Raw genomic sequence first — 20,664 nt, forward strand, 5'->3', positions numbered from 1 at the left:
GTCTGACGCTCTACCGACTGAGCTAGCCGGCTACCTCGGTGAATACCTGCCGGGTAGCACGTCACACAATACTCGTTTGGGTTGGGTGGTCCCATACAGAATCTCTCCATGCTGCCTAATGTTTTCCTAACGTCACACTCGTCACGTACTTCACTTTTATGTCATAATCATTTCTGAGAGGTAAAGAAATTGCATGACAACATGCAGAGCTAGTGGCGTCAAAATTAACACACATACTTTATGTGACTCAAAAGCCGAACGAGTTACTTTCCTACGTTGTTTTAGATGTGCAACTGCCAGTCAAAACTCGTGGTGTCGGCACTCTGCCGACCATATCGCTAGTTAACACCGGTCTTGTTGTGTGTGTTTCAAGCTCAAGAGCATCTCCAAGCAAAAAATGGTCAACAGCAACATTCAGACGGTTTCGTACTGCTCAATTGCTACATGAAAACGGTATGTTTCTTTTTCAGATCTGGAAAAACAAGAGCGTGACAGCATTCGAACCTGTAATCTTCAGATCCGAAGTCCGACGCCTTATCCATTTTTTTTTTTTTTTTTTTTAAACCATTATGACAGTTTATTCAGAATTCTGTAGCACTACATGGTTTAAATGGTTTCATTCACACAGTAACACTGGACGTGTCATTCAAAATCTTAAAGATATTGCTAACCTGTCAGTTCTGTGTAAGTGATCAACCTTTACACATATGTACACAAGCAAAATATTTAACAGATTATTTTCCAAATTACTATTAAAACTGAACTTTTATACAAATTTCTCTAAAATAATTTCAGTATACAACACATTAAATCAACATATACCATCCCTAAATACAAAATATACACATTAGATACATATCATAGTGAGAGATTATAATCACATGATTATAATTGATAAATTGGTACAAATAAATCCTATAAAACACAATATTTCAATAAAAATGTTATTCAAAAGAAACAAAAAATAACATTTGTATATTATATGTGCAACTTCAGCTAAAATAATCTTCTTTCAAGAAATGGTGCAACTCGATTTTTCTTGTACATTGCCATTGGCTTTTTCTATTTCCAACAATGCCGTGTGAAAAATATCTGCAACAGACTCATTCTGTTTTGCTGACGCCTCAAGGAATGCAGCTTTCCAGGAATCAGCCAACCTCTTTCCTTCCTCACTGCTTACAATTCGGTCCATGTGCAGATCAGTTTTATTTCCAACCAAAACAATTGGAACATGGACTTTTCCTGTCATATCAAGTAGTTTGTCATATATTATTTGAACAACTTCAAATGATTTTGCAGAGTCAATTGAATACACAAGTACATAACCATGAATATCCATTGAATATTGTGCTGGAAATATAGAATATTCATCTTGACCAGCAGTGTCCACTAGTTTAAGTTCATATTCTTGACTGTTGACACGAGTCGATTTTGTAAAAGTATTTTCAATTGTAGGGTCGTATGAATCGACAAACTACCCTTCCACGAATTGTATGCTTAGGGAAGATTTCCCAACAGACCTGTACCCCATAATCGCTATCTTTCTCTGCTTGGGTGGCATTGTTATTTCACAATATCAGTTAAAAACACAGTCATTCACTTGTGTGGTACAGAAACTTACACACATATAGCCAAGTAATAAACGTTTAACCTGCACTTAACTTCCTGTCACACAATACGACACTAGCATCAGTACCAGCAATCATGTACATTAGGCCACACGGTCAATGACGACCAACTATAACATGTATACGACTCTTCCCGAAACGCTCACACCCCTGAGGATTTGTGTTTTCGTTCTACACATCCGCTGCCCCTTGCTCTTTCCCACCCATTCGTTACATTCAACCTCTTACGAGACCGACCAAATATAGACTGAGAAACAAGACCACACACTTTGTGCATTCGGAATCGAAGGCAGGGCGTCCCTCGCCGCATTTGCTACGATGGCCATTTGCTACTTCTGCAGAAGCGGCGGCGGCGACGACGACGACGACGACGACGACCGCGAGAGGCTCTGAGATATGTGAGAAATACATCTATAAAATGTAATTCAGACTGCCTCGTCCCACCTTATGCTGTACCGCTTTGGCAAATGCTTTATCTGCGCCATTCGCCTTAATCACATCTGAGAGTAATTCTTAAAAAAACGCCTGTCGCTAATTGTTCGTCATCACAGATACTGTTTGCTATACGGCCACGACGCGCTACTGATTTCCAAAATTCATCTTTCTCCTGTGAGGATGGAACTTACGACACCTGGTTTATTAGAGCAGTGCTCTACCACTGAGCTAAAGAGGCGCGGCCTAGCGGTACTCTTGCGTACTTCGGCCTTACGGTCGCCTGCATCATCAGACTTCTGCTGACAACACTTCATATTAGCTTCTAATATTTGCAGATATGGCGACCCATTACTGCTTGGCTACACATCTGACACGTAACCGATATGCTCTCCAAACAACAACACTTGCATTTCAGAACATGTCTTTCACACATGTCTACAAAATCTCCTTCACCTTCAAATACAGTTTCATTGCAACTGACAGAGACGGAGGCAAAGTGTAAAGTTGCCATTTTCATTACATCTCGTTAATCAGAAAAACGGTAATTTACATCTGCAGCGGAACAAAATTCCGTTACGCCCAGCGTGTGGCTCGAACCCACGACCCTGGGATTAAGAGTCTGACACTCTACCGACTGAGCTAGCCGGCTACCTCGGTGAATACCTGCCGGGTAGCACGTCACACAGTATTCGTTTGGGTTGGGTGGTCCCATACAGAATCTCTCCATGCTGCCTAATGTTTTCCTAACGTCACACTCGTCACGTACTTCACTTTTATGTCATAATCATTTCTGAGAGGTAAAGAAATTGCATGACAACATGCAGAGCTAGTGGCGTCAAAATTAACACACATACTTTATGTGACTCAAAAGCCGAACGAGTTACTTTCCTACGTTGTTTTAGATGTGCAACTGCCAGTCAAAACTCGTGGTGTCGGCACTCTGCCGACCATTTCGCTAGTTAACACCGGTCTTGTTGTGTGTGTTTCAAGCTCAAGAGCATCTCCAAGCAAAAAATGGTCAACAGCAACATTCAGACGGTTTCGTACTGCTCAATTGCTAAATGAAAACGTTATGTTTCTTTTTCAGAACTGGAAAAACAAGAGCGTGATAGCATTCGAACCTGTAATCTTCAGATCCGAAGTCCGACGCCTTATCCATTAGGCCACACGGTCAATGACGACCAACTATAACATGTATACGACTCATCCCGAAACGCTCACACCCCTGAGGATTTGTGTTTTCGTTCTACACATCCGCTGCCCCTTGCTCTTTCCCACCCATTCGTTACATTCAACCTCTTACGAGACCGACCAAATATAGACTGAGAAACAAGACCACACACTTTGTGCATTCGGAATCGAAGGCAGGGCGTCCCTCGCCGCATTTGCTACGATGGCCATTTGCTACTTCTGCAGAAGCAGCGGCGGCGGCGATGACGACGACGACGACGACGACGACGACGACGACCGCGAGAGGCTCTGAGATATGTGAGAAATACATCTATAAAATGTAATTCAGACTGCCTCGTCCCACCTTATGCTGTACCGCTTTGGCAAATGCTTTATCTGCGCCATTCGCCTTAATCACATCTGAGAGTAATTCTTAAAAAAACGCCTGTCGCTAATTGTTCGTCATCACAGATACTGTTTGCTATACGGCCACGACGCGCTACTGATTTCCAAAATTCATCTTTCTCCTGTGAGGATGGAACTTACGACACCTGGTTTATTAGAGCAGGGCTCTACCACTGAGCTAAAGAGGCGCGGCCTAGCGGTACTCTTGCGTACTTCGGCCTTACGGTCGCCTGCATCATCAGACTTCTGCTGACAACACTTCATATTAGCTTCTAATATTTGCAGATATGGCGACCCATTACTGCTTGGCTACACATCTGACACGTAACCGATATGCTCTCCAAACAACAACACTTGCATTTCAGAACATGTCTTTCACACATGTCTACAAAATCTCCTTCACCTTCAAATACAGTTTCATTGCAACTGACAGAGACGGAGGCAAAGTGTAAAGTTGCCATTTTCATTACATCTCGTTAATCAGAAAAACGGTAATTTACATCTGCAGCGGAACAAAATTCCGTTACGCCCAGCGTGTGGCTCGAACCCACGACCCTGGGATTAAGAGTCTGACGCTCTACCGACAGAGCTAGCCGGCTACCTCGGTGAATACCTGCCGGGTAGCACGTCACACAGTACTCGTTTGGGTTGGGTGGTCCCATACAGAATCTCTCCATGCTGCCTAATGTTTTCCTAACGTCACACTCGTCACGTACTTCACTTTTATGTCATAATCATTTCTGAGAGGTAAAGAAATTGCATGACAACATGCAGAGCTAGTGGCGTCAAAATTAACACACATACTTTATGTGACTCAAAAGCCGAACGAGTTACTTTCCTACGTTGTTTTAGATGTGCAACTGCCAGTCAAAACTCGTGGTGTCGGCACTCTTCCGACCATTTCGCTAGTTAACACCGGTCTTGTTGTGTGTGTTTCAAGCTCAAGAGCATCTCCAAGCAAAAAATGGTCAACAGCAACATTCAGACGGTTTCGTACTGCTCAATTGCTACATGAAAACGGTATGTTTCTTTTTCAGATCTGGAAAAACAAGAGCGTGACAGCATTCTAACCTGTAGTCTTCAGATCCGAAGTCCGACGCCTTATCCATTAGGCCACACGGTCAATGACGACCAACTATAACATGTATACGACTCATCCCGAAACGCTCACACCCCTGAGGATTTGTGTTTTCGTTCTACACATCCGCTGCCCCTTGCTCTTTCCCACCCATTCGTTACATTCAACCTCTTACGAGACCGACCAAATATAGACTGAGAAACAAGACCACACACTTTGTGCATTCGGAATCGAAGGCAGGGCGTCCCTCGCCGCATTTGCTACGATGGCCATTTGCTACTTCTGCAGAAGCAGCGGCGGCGACGACGACGACGACGACGACGACGACGACGACGACGACCGCGAGAGGCTCTGAGATATGTGAGAAATACATCTATAAAATGTAATTCAGACTGCCTCGTCCCACCTTATGCTGTACCGCTTTGGCAAATGCTTTATCTGCGCCATTCGCCTTAATCACATCTGAGAGTAATTCTTAAAAAAACGCCTGTCGCTAATTGTTCGTCATCACAGATACTGTTTGCTATACGGCCACGACGCGCTACTGATTTCCAAAATTCATCTTTCTCCTGTGAGGATGGAACTTACGACACCTGGTTTATTAGAGCAGTGCTCTACCACTGAGCTAAAGAGGCGCGGCCTAGCGGTATTCTTGCGTACTTCGACCTTACGGTCGCCTGCATCATCAGACTTCTGCTGACAACACTTCATATTAGCTTCTAATATTTGCAGATATGGCGACCCATTACTGCTTGGCTACACATCTGACACGTAACCGATATGCTCTCCAAACAACAACACTTGCATTTCAGAACATGTCTTTCACACATGTCTACAAAATCTCCTTCACCTTCAAATACAGTTTCATTGCAACTGACAGAGACGAAGGCAAAGTTTAAAGTTGCTATTTCCATTACATCTCGTTAATCAGAAAAACGGTAATTTACATCTGCAGCGGAACAAAATTCCGTTACGCCCAGCGTGTGGCTCGAACCCACGACCCTGGGATTAAGAGTCTGACGCTCTACCGACTGAGCTAGCCGGCTACCTCGGTGAATACCTGCCGGGTAGCACGTCACACAATACTCGTTTGGGTTGGGTGGTCCCATACAGAATCTCTCCATGCTGCCTAATGTTTTCCTAACGTCACACTCGTCACGTACTTCACTTTTATGTCATAATCATTTCTGAGAGGTAAAGTAATTGCATGACAACATGCAGAGCTAGTGGCGTCAAAATTAACACACATACTTTATGTGACTCAAAAGCCGAACGAGTTACTTTCCTACGTTGTTTTAGATGTGCAACTGCCAGTCAAAACTCGTGGTGTCGGCACTCTGCCGACCATTTCGCTAGTTAACACCGGTCTTGTTGTGTGTGTTTCAAGCTCAAGAGCATCTCCAAGCAAAAAATGGTCAACAGCAACATTCAGACGGTTTCGTACTGCTCAATTGCTACATGAAAACGGTATGTTTCTTTTTCAGATCTGGAAAAACAAGAGCGTGACAGCATTCGAACCTGTAATCTTCAGATGCGAAGTCCGACGCCTTATCCATTAGGCCACACGGTCAATGACGACCAACTATAACATGTATACGACTCATCCCGAAACGCTCACACCCCTGAGGATTTGTGTTTTCGTTCTACACATCCGCTGCCCCTTGCTCTTTCCCACCCATTCGTTACATTCAACCTCTTACGAGACCGACCAAATATAGACTGAGAAACAAGACCACACACTTTGTGCATTCGGAATCGAAGGCAGGGCGTCCCTCGCCGCATTTGCTACGATGGCCATTTGCTACTTCTGCAGAAGCAGCGGCGGCGGCGACGACGACGACGACGACGACGACGACGACGACCGCGAGAGGCTCTGAGATATGTGAGAAATACATCTATAAAATGTAATTCAGACTGCCTCGTCCCACCTTATGCTGTACCGCTTTGGCAAATGCTTTATCTGCGCCATTCGCCTTAATCACATCTGAGAGTAATTCTTAAAAAAACGCCTGTCGCTAATTGTTCGTCATCACAGATACTGTTTGCTATACGGCCACGACGCGCTACTGATTTCCAAAATTCATCTTTCTCCTGTGAGGATGGTACTTACGACATCTGATTTATTAGAGCAGTGCTCTACCACTGAGCTAAATAGGCGCGGCGTAGCGGTACTCTTGCGTACTTCGGCCTTACGGTCGCCTGCATCATCAGACTTCTGCTGACAACACTTCATATTAGCTTCTAATATTTGCAGATATGGCGACCCATTACTGCTTGGCTACACATCTGACACGTAACCGATATGCTCTCCAAACAACAACACTTGCATTTCAGAACATGTCTTTCACACATGTCTACAAAATCTCCTTCACCTTCAAATACAGTTTCATTGCGACCGACAGAGACGGAGGCAAAGTTTAAAGTTGCTATTTCCATTACATCTCGTTAATCAGAAAAACGGTAATTTACATCTGCAGCGGAACAAAATTCCGTTACGCCCAGCATGTGGCTCGAACCCACGACCCTGGGACTAAGAGTCTGACGCTCTACCGACTGAGCTAGCCGGCTACCTCGGTGAATACCTGCCGGGTAGCACGTCACACAATACTCGTTTGGGTTGGGTGGTCCCATACAGAATCTCTCCATGCTGCCTAATGTTTTCCTAACGTCACACTCGTCACGTACTTCACTTTTATGTCATAATCATTTCTGAGAGGTAAAGAAATTGCATGACAACATGCAGAGCTAGTGGCGTCAAAATTAACACACATACTTTATGTGACTCAAAAGCCGAACGAGTTACTTTCCTACGTTGTTTTAGATGTGCAACTGCCAGTCAAAACTCGTGGTGTCGGCACTCTGCCGACCATTTCGCTAGTTAACACCGGTCTTGTTGTGTGTGTTTCAAGCTCAAGAGCATCTCCAAGCAAAAAATGGTCAACAGCAACATTCAGACGGTTTCGTACTGCTCAATTGCTACATGAGAACGGTATGTTTCCTTTTCAGAACTGGAAAAACAAGAGCATGACGGCATTCGAACCTGTAATCTTCAGATCCGAAGTCCGACGCCTTATCCATTAGGCCACACGGTCAATGACGACCAACTATAACATGTATACGACTCATCCCGAAACGCTCACAGCCCTGAGGATTTGTGTTTTCGTTCTACACATCCGCTGCCCCTTGCTCTTTCCCACCCATTCGTTACATTCAACCTCTTACGAGACCGACCAAATATAGACTGAGAAACAAGACCACACACTTTGTGCATTCGGAATCGAAGGCAGGGCGTCCCTCGCCGCATTTGCTACGATGGCCATTTGCTACTTCTGCAGAAGCAGCGGCGACGACGACGACGACGACGATGACGACGACGACGACGACCGCGAGAGGCTCTGAGATATGTGAGAAATACATCTATAAAATGTAATTCAGACTGCCTCGTCCCACCTTATGCTGTACCGCTTTGGCAAATGCTTTATCTGCGCCATTCGCCTTAATCACATCTGAGAGTAATTCTTAAAAAAACGCCTGTCGCTAATTGTTCGTCATCACAGATACTGTTTGCTATACGGCCACGACGCGCTACTGATTTCCAAAATTCATCTTTCTCCTGTGAGGATGGAACTTACTACACCTGGTTTATTAGAGCAGTGCTCTACCACTGAACTAAAGAGGCGGGGCCTAGCGGTACTCTTGCGTACTTCGGCCTTACGGTCGCCTGCATCATCAGACTTCTGCTGACAACACTTCATATTAGCTTCTAATATTTGCAGATATGGCGACCCATTACTGCTTGGCTACACATCTGACACGTAACCGATATGCTCTCCAAACAACAACACTTGCATTTCAGAACATGTCTTTCACACATGTCTACAAAATCTCCTTCACCTTCAAATACAGTTTCATTGCGACCGACAGAGACGGAGGCAAAGTTTAAAGTTGCTATTTCCATTACATCTCGTTAATCAGAAAAACGGTAATTTACATCTGCAGCGGAACAAAATTCCGTTACGCCCAGCGTGTGGCTTGAACCCACGACCCTGGGATTAAGAATCTGACGCTCTACCGACTGAGCTAGCCGGCTACCTCGGTGAATACCTGCCGGGTAGCACGTCACACAATACCCGTTTGGGTTGGTTGGTCCCATACAGAATCTCTCCATGCTGCCTAATGTTTTCCTAACGTCACACTCGTCACGTACTTCACTTTTATGTCATAATCATTTCTGAGAGGTAAAGAAATTGCATGACAACATGCAGAGCTAGTGGCGTCAAAATTAACACACATACTTTATGTGACTCAAAAGCCGAACGAGTTACTTTCCTACGTTGTTTTAGATGTGCAAGTGCCAGTCAAAACTCGTGGTGTCGGCACTCTGCCGACCATTTCGCTAGTTAACACCGGTCTTGTTGTGTGTGTTTCAAGCTCAAGAGCATCTCCAAGCAAAAAATGGTCAACAGCAACATTCAGACGGTTTCGTACTGCTCAATTGCTACATGAGAACGGTATGTTTCTTTTTCAGAACTGGAAAAACAAGAGCATGACAGCATTCGAACCTGTAATCTTCAGATCCGAAGTCCGACGCCTTATCCATTAGGCCACACGGTCGATGACGACCAACTATAACATGTATACGACTCATCCCGAAACGCTCACACCCCTGAGGATTTGTGTTTTCGTTCTACACATCCGCTGCCCCTTGCTCTTTCCCACCCATTCGTTACATTCAACCTCTTACGAGACCGACCAAATATAGACTGAGAAACAAGACCAGACACTTTGTGCATTCGGAATCGAAGGCAGGGCGTCCCTCGCCGCATTTGCTACGGTGGCCATTTGCTACTTATGCAGAAGCAGCGGCGGCGACGACGACGACGACGACGACGACGACGACGACCGCGAGAGGCTCTGAGATATGTGAGAAATACATCTATAAAATGTAATTCAGACTGCCTCGTCCCACCTTATGCTGTACCGCTTTGGCAAATGCTTTATCTGCGCCATTCGCCTTAATCACATCTGAGAGAAATTCTTAAAAAAACGCCTGTCGCTAATTGTTCGTCATCACAGATACTGTTTGCTATACGGCCACGACGCGCTACTGATTTCCAAAATTCATCTTTCTCCTGTGAGGATGGAACTTACTACACCTGGTTTATTAGAGCAGTGCTCTACCACTGAACTAAAGAGGCGGGGCCTAACGGTACTCTTGCGTACTTCGGCCTTACGGTCGCCTGCATCATCAGACTTCTGCTGACAACACTTCATATTAGCTTCTAATATTTGCAGATATGGCGACCCATTACTGCTTGGCTACACATCTGACACGTAACCGATATGCTCTCCAAACAACAACACTTGCTTTTCAGAACATGTCTTTCACACATGTCTACAAAATCTCCTTCACCTTCAAATACAGTTTCATTGCGACCGACAGAGACGGAGGAAAAGTTTAAAGTTGCTATTTCCATTACATCTCGTTAATCAGAAAAACGGTAATTTACATCTGCAGCGGAACAAAATTCCGTTACGCCCAGCGTGTGGCTCGAACCCACGACCCTGGGCCTAAGAGTCTGACGCTCTACCGACTGAGCTAGCCGGCTACCTCGGTGAATACCTGCCGGGTAGCACGTCACACAATACTCGTTTGGGTTGGGTGGTCCCATACAGAATCTCTCCATGCTGCCTAATGTTTTCCTAACGTCACACTCGTCACGTACTTCACTTTTATGTCATAATCATTTCTGAGAGGTAAAGAAATTGCATGACAACATGCAGAGCTAGTGGCGTCAAAATTAACACACATACTTTATGTGACTCAAAAGCCGAACGAGTTACTTTCCTACGTTGTTTTAGATGTGCAAGTGCCAGTCAAAACTCGTGGTGTCGGCACTCTGCCGACCATTTCGCTAGTTAACACCGGTCTTGTTGTGTGTGTTTCAAGCTCAAGAGCATCTCCAAGCAAAAAATGGTCAACAGCAACATTCAGACGGTTTCGTACTGCTCAATTGCTACATGAGAACGGTATGTTTCTTTTTCAGAACTGGAAAAACAAGAGCATGACAGCATTCGAACCTGTAATCTTCAGATCCGAAGTCCGACGCCTTATCCATTAGGCCACACGGTCGATGACGACCAACTATAACATGTATACGACTCATCCCGAAACGCTCACACCCCTGAGGATTTGTGTTTTCGTTCTACACATCCGCTGCCCCTTGCTCTTTCCCACCCATTCGTTACATTCAACCTCTTACGAGACCGACCAAATATAGACTGAGAAACAAGACCACACACTTTGTGCATTCGGAATCGAAGGCAGGGCGTCCCTCGCCGCATTTGCTACGGTGGCCATTTGCTACTTCTGCAGAAGCAGCGGCGGCGACGACGACGACGACGACGACGACGACGACGACGACGACGACGACGACCGCGAGAGGCTCTGAGATATGTGAGAAATACATCTATAAAATGTAATTCAGACTGCCTCGTCCCACCTTATGCTGTACCGCTTTGGCAAATGCTTTATCTCGCTGGGAAAGCGGTCTGCGTGGCGTCACCTGGGGGAGGTGTGTTGCCTTCCGAAACTGGGTTAAAACCGCCAGGAGACCCTCTGATTCCTGGAAATCCTCAGACACGTCTGAAGTGCTCTTGGCTCAGAGGAACCTGAGTGGGGCGGGGACCGCAATGTCCTATCCCGTGGCCTTGACGTGGCCCTGGCGCTCAGTAGCTCCGTCAAAAGGAGTGAAGCTAACACGGGAAGGGCCGTCCATGCATGACGTTAAAAGGCTAGCCCTTAACTGGGTGCAATCCTCACGGTCTGCACTGGCCCACCGTGAACTAGCAAAAGCGGTGGGTGAGACGTGGTCGGTCATGATCCCCCGGTACGTGTGGAGACCCCCATGGGGAACGTAACTCGGGCTTGAGTGCCGCACCGTCTCGATGATGTCGAACTCCACAATATAAGACCCAGTCATGTCTATCTCTGGGCTGTGGATTCGTGAGGGTTGTCGTGTGTCAAGGAAGGACGTTAAACTCCCGTCATGGCAGGACGTAAAACGCCCCCAACCCAGGCGAAAGCAAAGGGTGCATGGCGCAGGGGTAGCTGCGTTACGGGAGACACTCCACCTGTCTCCCTTGAGTTGAGCCCGGTGGTCGGGCGAGGGTATGAGGGTGAGCCTCACGGCTTTCCTGGGGCCCTGCAGTCCGGCTGCCGACGTTCCTCACGTCCTGGACGACGTTAAATGTCTCCCAACCCAAGGCGAAAGCAAAGGGTGCATGGCGCAGGGGAAGCTGCGCAAGAGGGACACAACATCTGTCCCTGGGGAGGGGAGGGTCGAGTGGGGCTGCTCGGGGGTGGGTGATGGCGCCTTGGCAACTCCCCACCACTGGGTAGCTTCTGCTCTCCTCCCCTCCCCTATTTTTACGCAGGGCACAGACCATCAGGTGCCCCGCATGCTGGCGACCTCTTTTGTCGGCGTGGGACCTCGGCGCGATTCGGCAAGGGTGCTTCGCCGCGCCTCTGGGTAACCGAGGCGTGGTCCGCCAAACCCAGATGGTGGTGACATCGTCTGGGCCAGGTTAGCTGGGTCCAGACCGCCGAAAGACTGGGTGACCGGCCCGCCACCTGAGTAGGAGCGGGTCCTTGGCCGAAAGGTGGAAGCTCGGGCGAGTAGGCGGCGAAGGGCGAGAAGTGCATCCGCTTCTCCGGAGTGCGGGGTGCACTTGCCGGTGATCGCTGGGTGAAATCGTCGATGAGGAGGCCGCTGAAGAGGACCAGTGCGTTGGAAACGGTGCGCTGAACCTGACAGCTCAGGAATGCTCTTGACCTAGGGGCGAGGTTGGTGAGCGAGCTGCAGTCTTAGTCCCCCCCCATGCCAGAGGAACCGGTCCGGGGAAAGAGACGGGTTCCCAACCCCTTTTTTTCGCTTGTCAAATAATGATGGCTACAAACGAGACAAGCGATTTGAGTGCGCCTGCGAGGCTTTCGACGCTAGCTGATCCCTCGCCACAGGAAGGCCTGGGTCAGGCAATGGTAGAATGCAGCATGGAAAGGCATCTCAGATTAAGCCAGTTCCTGGACCATAACGTAAAGAACGGTAAAATTAGTCAAACCGCGGTACAGGCATTGAAAAACGAGTTGGCGGCATGGGCAATAGCCAACGCCAAACTCGAAGGACGACTAGAGGAGCTCGAAAGAGAGAATGAAAGGCTCCGGAAACAGCCTGCTAGGACATGGGCCGGGGTCGCGGCGCAAGCTGCACCCAAGGCTCCCACAACTAGAGAAACTATTGTCAAAGTGTCCAAGCGGCCGGAAACAGCGGTCTTTTTGAGACCAATGCCTGGCCAGAACATAAAGAAGGTCCAAGAAGTCTTCGCGACTTCAGTCAACCCAGTTAAGGACAAAATTAAAATTAACAGGATTAAGGCTACAAAGAATGTAGTGATTGTCGACGTTGCCACTGAGGAGGACAAGAACAAGCTTTTGGCGAATCAACAGCTATGTAAGGCAGTCAGATGTGAACCCCCCCGTAAGAAGAACCCCTTGGTCATTCTCTATGATGTGCCAAAGTCCATAACGGACGAGGACCTGTGTAAGACGATCTATGAGCAAAACTTTGACTCAGAAAGCAACATGGAAACTTTCCTAAAAGACTTTAAACTTAGGTTTAAAACTGGGCCTAAGGATAAAGATACAGTCCACCACGTAGCAGAAGTCACAGGATCCCTATGGAGGAAATTGACAGCTATGGGCAGGGTATACATAGGTTTTCACTCTGTTAATGTCAAGGACTACCTTGTTGTCCCCCGGTGTCAGAACTGTGGGGATATCGATCACATACACAAATACTGTAGTAGGAAACCTGCTTGCTCCAGATGCGGAGAGGAGGAACATATGAGGAAGGAATGTAAGAAGTCCGTGGTGTGCATTCCCTGCACACGGAGAGGAAAGAAAACCTGTGGTATGGCAGGAAGAAACTGCCCGACCTACAAACTGCTAGAGCAGAGACTCATATCCCGAATTGACTATGGCTGATGCTGGCAACATAAGAAGGACGAACATCAAAAGGAAGTCTCCCAGCAAAAGAAAAAGGGACGCTGGAAGGGCAGAAAGGTTTAATAAATTTTTGAAGTCTCTAAAACAAATGCAGGAACGAAAAGCAACGATGATTGACTTCAGTACACAAACTGACTCTGATCCGAGATTCGAAGAGATAAGAGAAATAATGCACGAAATAAAAGAAATTGAGGTAATTGTAGACGACTTCTGGGCTGCTAGTGAGTCTCCACCCTCAACATCTCCAGCTCCTCACTCAAAATTAAACCCTGAAGCTGAAACTTTCGTCTCAAAGCTTGAATTAAAAGGGACACAGGAAGTAAAAATGGTTGATCTTTGTATTCAAACAGAACCTGAAGAAGAAAATGAGGAGCATGACGGAAAAGCAGTTAACCCAGGCTCACAGCCTCAATCTTTACCCAGAAGGAACAGCTCTGCTCCTGTCCCAGGGAGTCTTCCAACTTTTACCCTGCAAGACAGCACAGTCACAAGCACCACTACGAGCACAAGTATGGCACAGCTGCAAGACGATAAACCGGCTGTAGGAGCGGACCCAAGACGGATCTATCCCAACTTGGAGTTCGCGATGCAGCTATCGCGTCTGGAGCAACCAGCGATCCTCACTACAGCTTTGAGGCACGTCGTACGCGTAGGTCATGAACATGGCAGAATGGTCACCTTCACGGCGATGGAGGCTGTAGATAGAATACAGCTGAAGTCAGTGAATCTTCCCACTGATTTCGGAGCCCTGCGTGACCTGGTGAAGAAAGTATTTGAGAGAAGAGGTGAAGAATTCAAGCTGGACGAAATTTATGCACAGGCTGTCCTAGCTAATGGTAGAGTAGCATTCGACTTTAACAAATCATGGCCTGAATGTTACTTTCACACTTATTTTCCTTAATGACAACCCTAAATTCAATCACGGTAGGGCAGCTAAACACTCATAATAGTCGGTTGGTCATGCAGGAACTCCGAAAAGTAGTGGAGGAGAGGAGACTAGATGTACTCTGTCTACAGGAGCCATACTACTGGGCCGGGCAAATATCATTCATGTCGAAAACATGGCAAACCATCTTTACAGGAGAGGAGCCAAGGGCGTTAATAGTAATAACAAATAAGGCCCTCAGAGCCACAAAAATAGCGCAACTCTCTGATTGCCACTGTAACGTCATCGAGTTGCAGTCACCCGCTGGGATATTATATATTGTCAATATGTACTTTCAGTACGGGGGAAATTTCGAACATTTCATAGAACATCTCTCCAGGGTAATGATGGCGTTACGTGGGCGTAAGGTAATAGTCACAGCAGACATGAACGCGAAATCCCCCCTATGGCACAGCGGCACTAGGGACGAAAATGGTGAAAGGGCAGAGGAAGCAATAATGGCGTCACAGCTGGTGGTAGTAAATAAAGCAGGGAACCCCCCCACCTATGCAGGAGGAGGGGGACAAGGCACCAACATCGATGTGACGTTAGCATCACCGAATGCTATAAACCTCATCCACAGCTGGAATGTGATAGAGCACGCTACCACAAGCGATCACAACCTGATTACTTTTTGCATAGGAGATGAAGAGTGCCGCTGGGACCTGGGGTGGGAGATTCAATATAACTATCACAAGACAAATTGGGAATGCCTGGCTCAGGAGTGTGACGTTCCTCCGTTGCCTGAGGGTGGCCTGGATGTCGACAGGTACGCCGAAGAACTGGTAGGCTCCATCGTTAGGGCGGTAAAGGTCGCCGTGCCAACCAGGAGGAGGGCCGTGGCGGCCTCACCATCACCATGGACTGCCGAACTGGAAGGTATGCGTCGGTCTGTTAGACGGGCGAGGAGGTACTACCAGCGAAGTGCCGTCTGGCAAGAGAAGCAATACTGGCTGCAGCGCTACAGAGATGAGAAAGAAAATTTTCAAAGGGAATTAAAGGAAGTAAGAACAAGGAGTTGGGAGAAGTATGTGCTAAATCAGCTCGATACCGATCCCTGGGGAATACCCTACAAACTCGTAAGGGAAAAGGTTAAATCCCCCGCGGTTCTCTCGACCATCCGAGATGGAGACCGAGTGACAGAGTCGTGGAAGGAAACTGCTGAAGTTCTCCTGCGCACTCTGCTACCGGACGATGATGAACATGATGATGATGACTCTCAAAGGCAAATCCGCAGGGAGGTTTCTCTAGAATATACCAATAATACTAGAGTGTACCCTTTCTCTGAAGCAGAAGTCGCGGCACATATCAAATCATTAAAGAAGGGGAAGGCGCCAGGACCGGACGGCATTGTAGCAGAGGTGGTACAGTTCCTCGCCCCACAGCTGGTGGCTCCTCTAACGCGGCTCTTCAATGAGTGTCTCACAGCTGGGAAATTTCCGAGAGTATGGAAGACTGCAAATGTAGTAATCATACAAAAAGGAAAGGACAAGGACCCTATGGATCCCAAATCCTATAGACCTATATGCCTGTTAGACACCATGGGGAAGCTGCTGGAGAGGCTGCTGGCGGACAGACTGACCGCACATAGGATGCTGCGTGGAATGAGTGACAGGCAGTTCGGCTTTAGGCCGGGGCGATCAGCGTCTGACGCAATCGCCCTGGCGGCTGAGGTCTGTGGCTCATCCACGCACAAGTATGTCGTAGGCATCATGGTGGACATCAGTGGCGCCTTTGACAACCTCTGGTGGCCCTCGCTCTTCTCACGTTTGCGTGAGATGGAGTGTCCAGGGCCCCTGTATGGCTGTCTGAGGAGCTATTGCATGGACAGGGAGGTCTGGCTATCATCGCCTAGCGAGAGAGTAAGTAAGACCTGTACGAAGGGGTGCCCCCAGGGATCGGTCCTGGGGCCACTCTTTTGGGACGTAAACATAGAGCCCCTGTTAGTCAGGTTACAACAATGTAGAGATGTGCTAGACGTGATAGCCTACGCTGACGACCTCCTCCTGCTGGTAGGTGGCCGTAGCCGAGAAGACTTAGAGCCAAAAGTGGAAAGGTCAATGCAAATTCTCCAGGAATGGTGCCGAGAGGCAAAAATGAGAATTGCACCACACAAATCAACATATCTTCTACTAAAAGGCAGTCTGATAAGAAATCCAACTGTCAGGATTGCGGGAGCCCCAGTTCTCCGGCGACGCGAAGCTAGGTATCTTGGAGTAATAATAGACGAAAAATGGAATTACGCGACGCACATAGAAATGATTGCACAGCGCGCGATAGAAATCCTTAATAACTTAATAAACATAGGACATAAAAGATTTCACTTACCCCCCCACCTAATAAAATTATATCATAATAGTATTCTGACTTCCTTAGTAGGGTATGCCAGCGGGGTCTGGCCACACAGGCTCACGAGGGTGGCGCCTGCCATGGCCGTGAGGAGGGTGCAGCAAAGTATGCTACTAAGATCTGCTGGGGCATACAGAACTACTCCTGGGGGGGCGTTGCTAGTTATTATGGGATTATGTCCCCTTGATATAAAAATTAGGGAGCAGGCAGCGTGGTATTGGGTAACAAAGGGGAAAGTTGAAAAGACTAGGGAAATCATGGGTGTGCAAGTAGGGGACAAATACGCAATCAAGAGAAGGGGGGAGGAACTATGGCAGAGTCAGTGGGAAGGGGAAGGAACTGGGAGACGAGTTTTTGAGCTACTTCCAGATGTTGCAGAAAGATTAAAAATGGGATACTTTCAGCCAAGTAGGGGTCTGCTGCACTTCCTGACAGGACATGGGCCATATCCGGCATACCTTTGCCGATTTGGTAAACAGGCGACACCAGCGTGTGACTGTGGTGCTCCGGAAGGAACTCCCGAACACGTCATCTACAACTGCACGTTGTATGATGGAGTGGCAAGTGAACTTAGAGCGCAACTTCCTAGCCAAGATACATATACCTTGCTGCGGCGTGCCGACACTTTCAGAGTCCTCAACAGTCTGGCAAATGAGATCTCGATGAAAGTCATGAGGGACTTTATTAGGGCAAGGAACTAATCAAGTACCAAACCGAACTTGACCGAGTTGCACCTGCACTACCGCCAGGCGCGGATCTGGCCAGCCATTTCATGGCTGGAATCCGCCGCGTCTTCGGACAAGGATGGCAGGTGCACTACCCGGAATTGGAATTATCGCACAACTATTTTTTGAGTAGAAAGTAGTTTAAGTAAGAACTAGAAATACTAACATACTAACAAGGTAGGGACTGCAGTGAAGTTAAAGTCGTAGCCAGCCCAGTGCCAGGGGCACGCCCACTGGGGTTAGCTCGGTGGGCAGGCTAAATAACAGTAGGTTTGTATGCATAACTTCTGGCACATACTGTAACACTGCAGATCACACTAGAATAGTCATGTAAGGTAGTCTAACAAGTAACTTATTAATCATGCCCGTAGTTAGTGCCACACAAGTAATACACTGCCAATTAGTAGTTTGTAATAAGGACCCACTAATTATTTGAGGTGGTGGGTTAATAGTATGGGAATAGTTTCTTGTATTTGACATTTTGTATCATACTTAGTTATATATTAAGATGTTGTATAATTAAATTAATGTTGTTGTATTATTAATAAAGGTTTTTTTTTTTTTAAAAAAAAAAAAAAAATGCTGTATCTGCGCCATTCGCCTTAATCACATCTGAGAGAAATTCTTAAAAAAACGCCTGTCGCTAATTGTTCGTCATCACAGATACTGTTTGCTATACGGCCACGACGCGCTACTGATTTCCAAAATTCATCTTTCTCCTGTGAGGATGGAACTTACTACACCTGGTTTATTAGAGCAGTGCTCTACCACTGAACTAAAGAGGCGGGGCCTAGCGGTACTCTTGCGTACTTCGGCCTTACGGTCGCCTGCATCATCAGACTTCTGCTGACAACACTTCATATTAGCTTCTAATATTTGCAGATATGGCGACCCATTACTGCTTGGCTACACATCTGACACGTAACCGATATGCTCTCCAAACAACAACACTTGCTTTTCAGAACATGTCTTTCACACATGTCTACAAAATCTCCTTCACCTTCAAATACAGTTTCATTGCGACCGACAGAGACGGAGGAAAAGTTTAAAGTTGCTATTTCCATTACATCTCGTTAATCAGAAAAACGGTAATTTACATCTGCAGCGGAACAAAATTCCGTTACGCCCAGCGTGTGGCTCGAACCCACGACCCTGGGCCTAAGAGTCTGACGCTCTACCGACTGAGCTAGCCGGCTACCTCGGTGAATACCTGCCGGGTAGCACGTCACACAATACTCGTTTGGGTTGGGTGGTCCCATACAGAATCTCTCCATGCTGCCTAATGTTTTCCTAACGTCACACTCGTCACATACTTCACTTTTATGTCATAATCATTTCTGAGAGGTAAAGAAATTGCATGACAACATGCAGAGCTAGTGGCGTCAAAATTAACACACATACTTTATGTGACTCAAAAGCCGAACGAGTTACTTTCCTACGTTGTTTTAGATGTGCAAGTGCCAGTCAAAACTCGTGGTGTCGGCACTCTGCCGACCATTTCGCTAGTTAACACCGGTCTTGTTGTGTGTGTTTCAAGCTCAAGAGCATCTCCAAGCAAAAAATGGTCAACAGCAACATTCAGACGGTTTCGTACTGCTCAATTGCTACATGAGAACGGTATGTTTCTTTTTCAGAACTGGAAAAACAAGAGCATGACAGCATTCGAACCTGTAATCTTCAGATCCGAAGTCCGACGCCTTATCCATTAGGCCACACGGTCAATGACGACCAACTATAACATGTATACGACTCATCCCGAAACGCTCACACCCCTGAGGATTTGTGTTTTCGTTCTACACATCCGCTGCCCCTTGCTCTTTCCCACCCATTCGTTACATTCAACCTCTTACGAGACCGACCAAATATAGACTGAGAAACAAGACCACACACTTTGTGCATTCGGAATCGAAGGCAGGGCGTCCCTCGCCGCATTTGCTACGATGGCCATTTGCTACTTCTGCAGAAGCAGCTTCGGCGACGACGAAGACGACGACGACCGCGAGAGGCTCTGAGATATGTGAGAAATACATCTATAAAATGTAATTCAGACTGCCTCGTCCCACCTTATGCTGTACCGCTTTGGCAAATGCTTTATCTGCGCCATTCGCCTTAATCACATCTGAGAGTAATTCTTAAAAAAAACGCCTGACGCTAATTGTTCGTCATCACAGATACTGTTTGCTATACGGCCACGACGCGCTACTGATTTCCAAAATTCATCTTTCTCCTTTGAGGATGGAACTTACGACATCTAATTTATTAGAGCAGTGCTCTACCACTGAGCTAAATAGGCGCGGCCTAGCGGTACTCTTGCGTACTTCGGCCTTACGGTCGCCTGCATCATCAGACTTCTGCTGACAACACTTCATATTAGCTTCTAATATTTGCAGATATGGCGACCCATTACTGCTTGGCTACACATCTGACACGTAACCGATATGCTCTCCAAACAACAACACTTGCATTTCAGAACATGTCTTTCACACATGTCTACAAAATCTCCTTCACCTTCAAATACAGTTTCATTGCAACTGACAGAGACGAAGGCAAAGTTTAATGTTGCTATTTCCATTACATCTCGTTAATCAGAAAAACGGTAATTTACATCTGCAGCGGAACAAAATTCCGTTACGCCCAGCGTGTGGCTTGAACCCACGACCCTGGGATTAAGAATCTGACGCTCTACCGACTGAGCTAGCCGGCTACCTCGGTGAATACCTGCCGGGTAGCACGTCACACAATACTCGTTTGGGTTGGGTGGTCCCATACAGAATCTCTCCATGCTGCCTAATGTTTTCCTAACGTCACACTCGTCACGTACTTCACTTTTATGTCATAATCATTTCTGAGAGGTAAAGAAATTGCATGACAACATGCAGAGCTAG

At 46.9% G+C, this 20,664-nt stretch overlaps 1 pseudogene; it reads right to left on the reverse strand.

Annotated features, from left to right (window-relative positions):
* Positions 1-541: 541 nt before the first annotated feature.
* On the reverse strand, positions 542-1,704 carry LOC126302700 (GTP-binding protein Rheb homolog; annotated as a pseudogene).
* Positions 1,705-20,664: the final 18,960 nt, after the last annotated feature.

Source organism: Schistocerca gregaria, unplaced genomic scaffold (genome assembly GCF_023897955.1).
Source record: "Schistocerca gregaria isolate iqSchGreg1 unplaced genomic scaffold, iqSchGreg1.2 ptg000178l, whole genome shotgun sequence".
Classification (NCBI taxonomy): domain Eukaryota; kingdom Metazoa; phylum Arthropoda; class Insecta; order Orthoptera; family Acrididae; genus Schistocerca; species Schistocerca gregaria.